Source organism: Lissotriton helveticus, chromosome 9 (genome assembly GCF_964261635.1).
Source record: "Lissotriton helveticus chromosome 9, aLisHel1.1, whole genome shotgun sequence".
Classification (NCBI taxonomy): Eukaryota; Metazoa; Chordata; class Amphibia; order Caudata; family Salamandridae; genus Lissotriton; species Lissotriton helveticus.
Window position 1 is genome coordinate 1,013,850,236 of NC_136070.1, and position 10,353 is coordinate 1,013,860,588.

The following is a 10,353-nucleotide window of genomic DNA, read 5'->3' on the forward strand; positions in this document are numbered from 1 at the left end:
TATTCAGGACTTTAATGTTTTAATTACAATGGTTTTTGTTAGTCAAGCAATAAGGAACCAATTCAATTCATTGCTATTCAGTACAATAACGTAATAGAATTATTGAAGACCACAATATTAAAGAGAAACAAATGTAACAATCCTGTTTTGATCAGGTCTTGTAGAGATGAGGGATATGATGGATACTATATTGAATGTGGGTAAATGAAAAGAAGCACAAACAGTAGTTGGATGCCAGCTTTGTTGGTCAGATGTCTACCAAATTAGGCTTGTGACTTTGTGCCTGATTTGAGTTGGCGCTAACAGGAGAATTCTCTTATATCCTCACCAGAACAATCCAGAACCCTCCAGTCATTGAACGGATACCTTTAGTGTTGCTGCCAACCCTGCTGGACATGAATGTCTAACTTCTGTTGGGACCAGCGTTGTGCTTCAGAAATAAACTTGGAGAAAGAAATATATTTAAAATACTGCAGCCAAGTGTTTGGCCCAGTGATGGCTGCCATTTAAGCAATGCATACTTCTAGTGCAGATCACGAGAGACTGTAAGGCTATGCTATTTTCCTTCTAACACTCAGATTGAGCCTTTTGGGAACTTCTCATCACCACAGAGGGAATGGGCATACACACTGAGAATAATCCTGAAACTGTTCAATTGCTGCTTTTGTAATGAGAAAAAAAATGGATACATATTTTAACAACTGTTCCTTGTTGAATATCCCCCTGCTTCGTCTGCTAAACCTCTCAGTCAAACCATTCCTTCCTTCATCTCTGGATTTCCCACTATAGACTGTCATCTCTACCAGGGCGGGACACAGGATTATCACCACTACCAGGAATCTCTATACCACCTATCATATTAGTCTGTTATCACCACAATGGCACCAAGTTCTACAAATGCCAGGACAGCATTTCTTTCACCTAGGGTCTCAACACCATGCAGATGCAATCTTCAAAGCTTTTGATTTCCCCTTAAAGAGAACCTGTGCAAAAAGGCAATAAAGGGGATGGGGCTGTCCATGTTGTTTTTAAGTCATCTTTAGTTTTGCACTTACTGTGCCACACTAAAAAGATGGTTGTTAACATCCAGGGGCAAGCCTAACAACAACAGCACTAAAGGTGATCACAAATATTCTTCTCTCCACACATTCTGATCTTCACAATCATTACTGGAGGACAAATGCACATAATGCTTGAGGTTATCAACTTTCATTAAAGGAAAATAAACATAAAGGAGGCCTGTTAGCAGCTGCGGTCCATGCAGGAAACCGTGGTGGGGCCGGGCAAGGAGGGATTTTGTGGGACGATGCCAAAGGAAATGTCATTATTTATTTAATATCCCCTCTGCGGCGTCCCTCGAAATCCCCCCTTGCATGGCCCCACCGCCCCACGGCTCTTACCTGCACGGACCATGGCTGCCTGTTAACCCGTCTCATTGAGCCTAAATTACACAGGAAGAACATGAACCATCAACTCTAAATGCATGTACCGCTCCCCCAACAAGTTTAACCAGCGTCATTTGGCAGGACCTTATTTTTTAATTTTTTTGTTTTAAAGGTTTTATATAGCCCTTGCTAGACCCAGGGATATTAGAGCGTTTAACAGGAGTTGAGGCGGTACAGTAATCGATACATTTGACAAAAACATTGCAATAAGAACAAATATTAGAAAAGCAGATAAATATGAATGTTATTTACAAAAGTCAAATAATAAGCTCACATAGGTAGAGAGTAATTAGGTTAGGGTGGGTGAGGGGAGGTGAACAAGAGGAGATAAAGAAGGGGGATAAGGAGAGTGGGAATTAGGGGAATAGTAGATCAGTGGGAGGCCGTGCGGGAGGCTAGTTGTCATAATTAAAGTTAGGCGGGTGTTGGTGGGATGGAAAGGGAGTGACGTGAGGGAGGGGAGTTAGGAGGAAGAGAGAGGGGGTGAGAGCGTTGGATGGCAAAGGGGTGGAGCCTGGTGGTGCTCAGAGTGGGACACGGTGTCAGAGGTAGGTATTATTGACCCCAATATTTGTTGAGGAGATACAATTTGAGGTCTTTTTTTAAGTTGATGTAGGAAGGGTTACAGTGTAGGTCTTTAGGCAGAGAGTTCCTGATGGAAGGAGCGTTTCCAGAGAAGGATCGAGCTTGTGTATAGGGGGGATAAGAATGCAGGTGTTGGTGCTCCTTGTCGGTGAAGTGCAGCCCCCTTTATGGAGTTTGTCTGAGCAGTAACGTGGGGTGTTTTGGGGAAGGGCTTTGTGTGTGATACATGCAATCTTATAGGTGGATCTGTCTTCGAAGGGAAGCCATTTGAGGGTTTTAAGTGTGGGGCAGATGTGGTCGAAATGTTTATAGTCGGAGAGAAGTCTAGCAGCTAGGTTGAGCACAGATTTGAGGGGTGCAAGATGGGCTTTGGGTGTTCTAGCGAGGATAGCGTTACCATAGTCTAGTCTCGACAAGACCAGCGATTGGACAACAGTTTTGAAGTCATCGGTCGGTATGAAGGTTTTAATTTTCTTGAGTTGACGGAAAGTGAAGAGTGCTACTTTGGCCGTGATTTTTATGTGGGAGGTGAGGGCAAGGCTATTGTCAATGGTGATATCTAGAGATTTAACTGAATTAAAGATGGTGAGAGAGCAGTTGAGAGCATTAAGGTCAGATATCCAGTTATGTATGGGAAGTGGGTTGTTTTTAGCAAACGCCTTGAGACCTCACGGTGATAAGTTGCGCTCTATAAACACATTTGACATGACATTTAGGGGAGAAGAGAAGGATTTCTTTTTTTTTAGGATTGAGTTTGAGCTGAATTTGGTGGAACCAAGATTGGATCTTGGTCAGGGTGTCATTGAGGTGTAGGAAATCAGAGTGGGATTTAATCTTATAGTAGAGTTGAGTGTCGTCAGCATAGAGGTGATAGTTGATTCCTGCTTGTTTGAGAATGAGGGTGAGGGGTTCCATGAAGAGGTTGAAGAGGACAGGGGAGAGAATGGATCCCTGGGGGACACGGAGGGAGATTGGAGTGGGGTTGGAAAGGCAGTTCAAGATCTTGATTTGTTGGGTTCTGTGTTGGAGAAAGGAGGTGAACCAGTTGACGACATGGCCATTGAGGCCAAAGCAGACTTTGAGACCTGAACAATAAGGAATGGGGGAATGGGAGCCCACTTGAAACTACAGACTGGGTACACCTGTTTACAACCCCCTGATCTTAGGGATCAAAAAGGAAGTCACAAAGAGGCACCACACCTGCCATTTAAGGTAGAAATTAGGATTTTAGGTCACATTAACTCATTCAAAAAGGGAAAAATACAGGTAGAAGTCTAGAACAGAATGGAGGGAATAGATCTGCTTCACAGACAGTCAGGGACCTTTGACGGAAAGTTAAGACACTAAAAAGCCTTCGTTTTTTACAAATCCTGGGGGCTTGATCCTGTGATTCTTTCAGTTAAAACCAACTTACTCATGTCCTGTCATCGGTAATCATGGAGCTATGTTGATGGTTGATAATCTTTTCAGTGGGATCGTTATGATGCCCCTAGTGTTTAATATTGATGCAGGCCTAAATATCTGAGGGGGTTCCTGGGGTGCTTCAGTGTGCAAGACCAGGTCTGATCTGGACATTGCAAGGGTCTTGATTTGAACAACTTATCTCTATTTGAGGAGCGCGTAACCTCTGCCATATTTGAAGAACAAAATGAAGCGCAAAGCGTTCCCATTTACAGGAAACTGTATTGCTGTTGCTTCTGGAATAAAGCTAAAAGGGGCAAATGTATTTTATATGTATCTTTTCAAGGTCCTCTCAATTCTTCTCATGGGAAAGCCAAGCACCAGCCAAAACTCCCACTAAGTTTCATTTTCTGTCACATGCATCTTTTCAATTGCTGCGTATGGGGTGAAAGTCCATAAAAGTAGTGAACTTTGGGAGGAGACAGCATTACATGCTCAATTTTTCAGGAGGTGAAGCACTGTCTGAGTGCTTATTATTGCTATTTTTGTCTTAATAAGTAGGCATAGGACCATTGTTATCTTACAGTAAAGCATGTGATTTTGCGAATTGCAGGCTTTGCAACCAGTTAAGCATTAAGCACATTGGGCCCAAAGAAATACAATAAAAATTCTTTTTTTTTAATGATTCTGCATTTCATGACAGTAGAGTTCACCCTTGTCCAACAAGCATTGATATTCAGTGGTCACAATTGGGTCTCTACTGTATTTATAAGACCTTAAACAGTGGTCATGAATAGAAGCTGTGGAGAACCAAGGCCTCTAAAATGGTTTGCTACTTGTTTCCTCTATAGAACCTGCCTTTGCTCCTTAAAGCCCTCGTCAAAGCCTCACTTTGGAGGACATCCCTTTTAAAATCTCAGTGGTTGCTATTAGTTCTGCAAGACGATTATTTAATGGAATGTGGTCTTACTTGTGGTTCTTGCTCAAATCTCCATCTGTGCCATTCTTTCCTCCATAAAGAGGCAAGGCAAATTCTTTTTTCAACTAAAATCAGGTATTTGTGCTCTGTTCCCTGGGACCAGTCTTGCACTAGGGTCATCCACGCATTCACACTCTTGATATCTAAGTATATGAACATTTAACATTCAGGAATGTATTGGTGTGTCTTTGGCTGTGTTATGTTTGGAGGCCAGTTTGTCTATTTCTAGCACTTTTGTGTCAAATTCCATATTGAATGCAGCGGTATAATGGCCTACCTTTGGGGTTCTGGCCTCCCCATCTATCTGGAGGGTACTTGGCTTTCCTGGTGAAACAAATAAAACCTCATCGTCGCTCCCCTCGCTTCTATTCATTCTCACATTGAGTTAATCCTGCCTCATCAGACACCCATACCAAATGTTTTTTCCATGAAATAAAAAGACTTTTCCCCCTCCAATCCTCCTGTTTTCAATTTGTCTTACCATACAGCACGATGCCCCGTCAGCCATGTGGGCTGTGGCTGTTTTCTTTTTTGGTCATGGAGTTGAGTTTTTGTTTTAGTGCTGGTCGGGCACTGCGGTGCCGGCGGATCGGCTTGTTAGGTGTGATACTCTGCTGCAGGTGATGCCTTGCGGCATTTTCAATGCCTGCCGGTGAGACAGTGTTTACCAGCTCGTGGTGATTCGGGCTGTCCTTCTGGGTGTTGGCCCTTTTGGGCTCCCTGGATCCTTGTGGCCTGCATTGCGGCTGTATTGAGTAGTGCTGCCATGTTGGGAGTGCGGGCGGATTGCGGACATTTATGTAAACCAGAGGAGAGTGGGGTGAGTGCTTGAGGGAGTAGGTGTCTACCTGCAGGTTTTGTTTGCTGCATCTGAGCCTCCTCCCTTCCCCTTTCTTGTGCTTCCAGCCCAGGGTCTGAGGTTCTGGCCTTTGGCCAGCTGGAGGGAGCCATGTTGGAGGCCCCTCGGCTACTAGTGGCAGGCTGTACTGCTGCTTCTGAAAGATGTCTCCAGTGCTCCCCCATTGGATGCCAGGAGCTGTAGCTCTGAGGCCAGCTCTTGTGACATTGGTCTCATAGGCACCTCCAATGCAATGGTCTCACCATTGGCCGAAAAGTGTTAGAAGGTTCACTGAATCATATCGCAGGCTCCAGGGCTTCTGAGAGCTGCAGCCTGCTGGGGTGAGTGTTGTTTGTTACCCTGGGGGCTCGCGTGTTTTTTGGCATCTTCTTGCGGTGCGGCAGACTAGCCGTGAGCGGGGGGTTCGGATGTGCTGCCTTCATCAGGCAGGGTTGAGCGTGTCTGGGTTGCCGGGTTTACAGTGTCTTCTCCCTGCCCAGCTGATCGGCCTGCGATGCACTCAATGTAGGCCAGTGGTGCACGCATCGGCAGTGCATATGCTATATTTGGGACTATTCGGAGGGGGTTGGCATGGCCCCTATGCATGGATGACATGCAAATTTGTGATGCCTTCCATGATGTGGGTGTCCTGCTTCTGGCTGCTTGTCTGGGGCATAGACTACCCGGTTATGTTTGCTGATGTTATCTTTTTTGTTGTGAGAAGGCACACATATAGCAGGTCATAGGTTGTGGTCTCGTATTTCAGTGCCCGGAGACACCAGCTGGCTACTTATTGCTGGATTGCTTGAAGTTGTCGGTGTTCCTTTAGCTTATTTCCTGCAACATCGACTGCTTCGCATCACTGGAGAGTCTTAGCCCTGGCCCTGTATTATGGCTTCTCTCTTGCTTGTGCTTTTTTGCGCAGTGCACAGAGGGATAATGCTATGTTTTCTGTGTTTGTGTTAGGCGTACTGTGCCTCTAAGGTCAGGGATAGCTCAGTTTGTTGCTGTCTGATTGTTCGACATGCGGGGCGGCAGCCTATATGTGAGCTGGGAGTTGTTTTGGTATTTTACTACTTCCCTTCACTTCGCATAGGAGATTACAGAGGTACTGTACTTGTTGCTCTTTATCAGCGTTTCTCTTGTTGGATTATGGATTGCCCTACTTGCGATTCCTTGCTCCTATTATGGATTGTATCCTCTTGTTTTTCCAGCTGTTGAACGGGATGTCGAGTTTGAGGCTTCTCTATTGCTTGTTGCTGATGGATGTGGTGGGGCCAATGCTTTCCTCCGGCTTTTCTGCAGTGCTGCGTTTTTTTATCAGCCTATTCGTGCCTGCATTGCCTTTGTGATTCTGGTCATGCCTCTGGGATGTTGGCCAAGTGTCTTTCTTCTCTATCGTTTCTATGTTTGGTGTTGATGTGTTCCTTTGGGCCTGGTAAGAGTCCCTTCTGGCCTAGTGGATTAGTTCTTGGATTCTCGCTCTAATGGTTTATGGTTTGAGTCCTGCTTTCTAAGTGTTTTTGACCTTGCTCACTAACTCCAAGGGATATGGTGGTTGTAGGTTCATACCTACCTGCACTGAGGTCTCTTTGGTTCCCCTGTTTGTTGTTCAGGGGATCCTCTTATGCCCTACTGCTTTATGCTGTTGTCTGTTGTCTACATGATTCCTGTGCTTTGTGGCCTCCCATGGTTCGGATTGCATTTGAGTGCTTTCAGCTGGTGTTGGTTCTGCAGCGCCTCATATACTCAGTAGCATCCTTGCTTTTCAGGTTGCAGCCAGTGCTGCGGTTTTTATCCATTGTTTTCACCGGGGGACTTTGGTAGGGTTTACCATGGCCTGTTGTGCTGTCCAGCCTATCAGTCTTTGGTGCCTTCCTTCCTTCCTTTTGGGATGTGGACTCCGGTGCCCTAGCCGTGTCTGATGCCTTCCTCCCAGGTGTTCCTAAGTATTTGGATCTCATTCCATGGCTTCTTTGAGACTGCCTGTGGTCGCGGCAGGCCCGTTCTGCTGGTGTCACCAGGAGTCTTCATGGCTGCATGTGTTCTTCTGGCTCATGTTTTCTTTGTGGCACCGGTTCTAGGCATTTTACATTTCCAGACCCGTGGCTGTTTCAGGGTCGGTCGCATCTGAGACCTGTTGTCGGTACCTGTTCCGGTGGTGTCTCTCTGCTTGGTTGTGCGGGTGTTCCAGCTGCCACAGTGTCCTTGGTGACCCGTGGTTTGGTGGCTCCTCACTGTCCTCATCTGGTCTTTCTGACTCGCTGGGTTCCTTTTCCACAGGATTGGTCTTGCCTTCTGCCAGTGGCAGGGGTGGTCCGGAGGGTACTGGGCTGGTAGCTGCTGCCTTCCTACTTTCTGTGGGGGTTCTTACCAGTCCCAGTGTTGCTCAATTCAGGTCACCTGCATTTGTGGTTGAGGGCCTAGTCGGGGGTTCTCCGGTTGAGTGGCCTGGGAGTTGTCAGCTGGAGATGATTCGGCTGGGCCTCCTTCACTTTTCTCATCAGCTGTGGGGCATGGTCTTCTTTAGAGTTGGCATACTGACTCTGGCAGCAATTGGGGGATGACCAGGCTCCTCTGCTTGCCAATTGTTTCCCTCGCTGTAAGAGCTCGGCTTGCTGCATAAGGGGGTGTACACTTCTGAACGCTTGTCTACTGATGGATTTTTTTTGTGGCCCTCGAGTTCCTTTGGCTAGTGGTGTCAGGGTGATGGTTTGAACTCTCCTTCTGCTGCATTCTTTCATGTGATGGTGTTTATGCGAGCCGGTGCATCGTTGTGGGTTGAAAATTGCCACCCTTAGCCTTCAGTGGGCTGCTTTTAGAGGTTCTTGGTGCACTCTGTCAGATGTCGGGCTTGTAGACTGTTCTTCTTTCTCCTAGGTCACTTTCCCTTCTTGGGGTCTGCCTTTGGGTTTGGGGGCATTGATGGATCCTCCGTCTGATCCCCTGGTCTCCGTTGAAATCAGGATGTTGGCCCTTTCAGTGTTCTTTTTGTTGGCTGTTTCTTCGGCTCGACGTTTGTGTGAGTGGTAGCTTTTTCTTTCGAGCCTCATTTATGCCGAGTTTTTGATGCTGGGATGTTTACTGGCCTCTTCCCTCTTTTCGTCCTTAGGTTGCATCCCAGTTTCATATGGACCAGGAGTTGTTTTGCCCTCCTTTTTCAAGACTCCTTATTCTGTGAACAGAATGCGGCTGCATTGTCTGGATGTCAGGAGGTCTCTTCTTACTTCCTTGGATAGGAGAAGCTCTTTCAGACTTTCCGATTCCCTGCTTGTGATTTTTGGCCCGGTGTCTGAGGGGTTGAAGACTTCCGCTTCCTCAAAGAGTTGGTGAGTTTGGCTATTGCTTTCTCTGGTCTACTGAGCTTCATGTCACGTTTTTCCTTTTGAAGTTCTGGATTGATCTTTGATAACTTTGTCTACCTCATGGGCTGCGATGCAGGTGTCTTCCTATACTGGGTGTGCATAGCAACCACCTGGGTATTACCCCTGTCTTTTGCCTCTCCGTTTCGGCTTGTTCTAGCACTCTGACTGTCTGAGGTGTTTGGGTCGCAGGTGTTGGCCACTATGTCCTCCTTTTGGTGATTCATTGCTTTGTCTTTTGTGTGTCATATGCTTGAGTTTGAGCGTTGCCTTGTTGGTTGTCCTCTTTGGCTTTGCACATCCCAATGTCGTAATGAAGGAAAGTGAGGGTAGTGACGATGAGGTAAAGCTTCAATTACTTACCTGTAATTGCATTACTCTGAGTCGTATTCCCTCACTTCGATTCATTACATCCCTCCAGGTGATCCAGGCCAGCCAATTTGTGGTTGTGTCGGGTTCCGTGGTATACACAGGAGGTTTGGAAAGGGAAGGCATTTTTATTTCATGGAAAAACCACGTGGTATGGGTTTCCAATGAGGCAGGTTTGCCTCAATGTCGCAATGAATAGAAGCAAGGGAAGGTGACTCAGAATAATGCAATGTGCCGTTTGGTCAGTGGTCTAGCCCTTCTGGTCATATAGGAAGAGGCATGAAGCAGTCATAACAATAATAATCAGGTTCTTTAGCCAGTTTTTTCATTTAGGCTTTCTTTCATTTCAGTCCTGTCAGCTTCAGCAGTACTAAATACTCAGTGCCAGCGAACGTATATCACAGTGTTGCAGCTTCTGCCCCAGAGGGCCTGGCTGTAAAAGTTCACACAGGCAATCCGCGCCCGCCATTTTACATCGCAACCTTTCAGAATGGAAAACAGTGAGACATTTTCCCGGCCTTTCTTCAGCTCCCGCGAGATCCGGTATTGGCGAGGGTGTCATGAATGTGGTCCTGTTAATTAGCGCTTTATTGGATTTCGGTGGGAGGAAAAATTGACGACGTCGGCGTTTATTCCTGTTAAAGATGTAAGCGCAGCTCTCCTGTATTGAATGGGCCACAACAGCATGCTGCATATTTCAAGTCAAAGCTCGTAAATGTGATTTCCTGGAGGATAAAAGGAGCTCTTAAAATAATGCTGAGCAAACTGTGGAATGGCAAATGAGAAACAAGATTTTGTGAGTGTGGAGATATTATCTAGAGGCTGAGTTATTGGCTGTGAAATTAGGAAACCCGATTCATAATTCCGCTCCCCACTCAAGCAAATAATGTTATCTTGGCCAAATCAATGTATCTGCCTGTGCATCAGTCATAAATGTGTTAAATAAAATTGAAAATAAAAGTAGTTTAGCTGGCAAGAGTCCCCTGTTCTGCAAACTTAGAGCTTTAACCAGTTTTGTGGGACTGGGAAATAAAAGAGATGGCGAATAAATGACATAAACGGAAAGTGCCTTAAATCAGCATATTTAGCAGTTTGCACGACTGCTCTACTGCAGTGTTGACAATGGAATGAAGAAGCATAAGGGACATGAAGCCTTATAGATCTCTGCTTACTACTCGGATAGAAAACCTGCGTTACAAATTTACAATGTAAAATCGCTGTTTTGAAAGCGTTGCTGTTGTTTGAGGAGAAAGGCATGCATACCCACAAGAATTGTAACATCTTATTGCTTCAGGCTGAAAATTCCATGCATGACAACTTATCAGTAATTAGAGTTTTAGAATTTTTAAAGTAAAAGGCTCACTTGTGTATACA

General features: G+C 45.7%; 1 non-coding gene across 1 annotated transcript; it reads left to right on the forward strand.

Annotated features, from left to right (window-relative positions):
* Positions 1 to 5,786: 5,786 nt before the first annotated feature.
* Positions 5,787 to 5,891, forward strand: LOC144783530 (U6 spliceosomal RNA). The gene has a single exon (XR_013601488.1). It is a non-coding gene; the product is annotated as a U6 spliceosomal RNA (small nuclear RNA).
* The last annotated feature ends 4,462 nt before the right edge of the window (positions 5,892 to 10,353 follow it).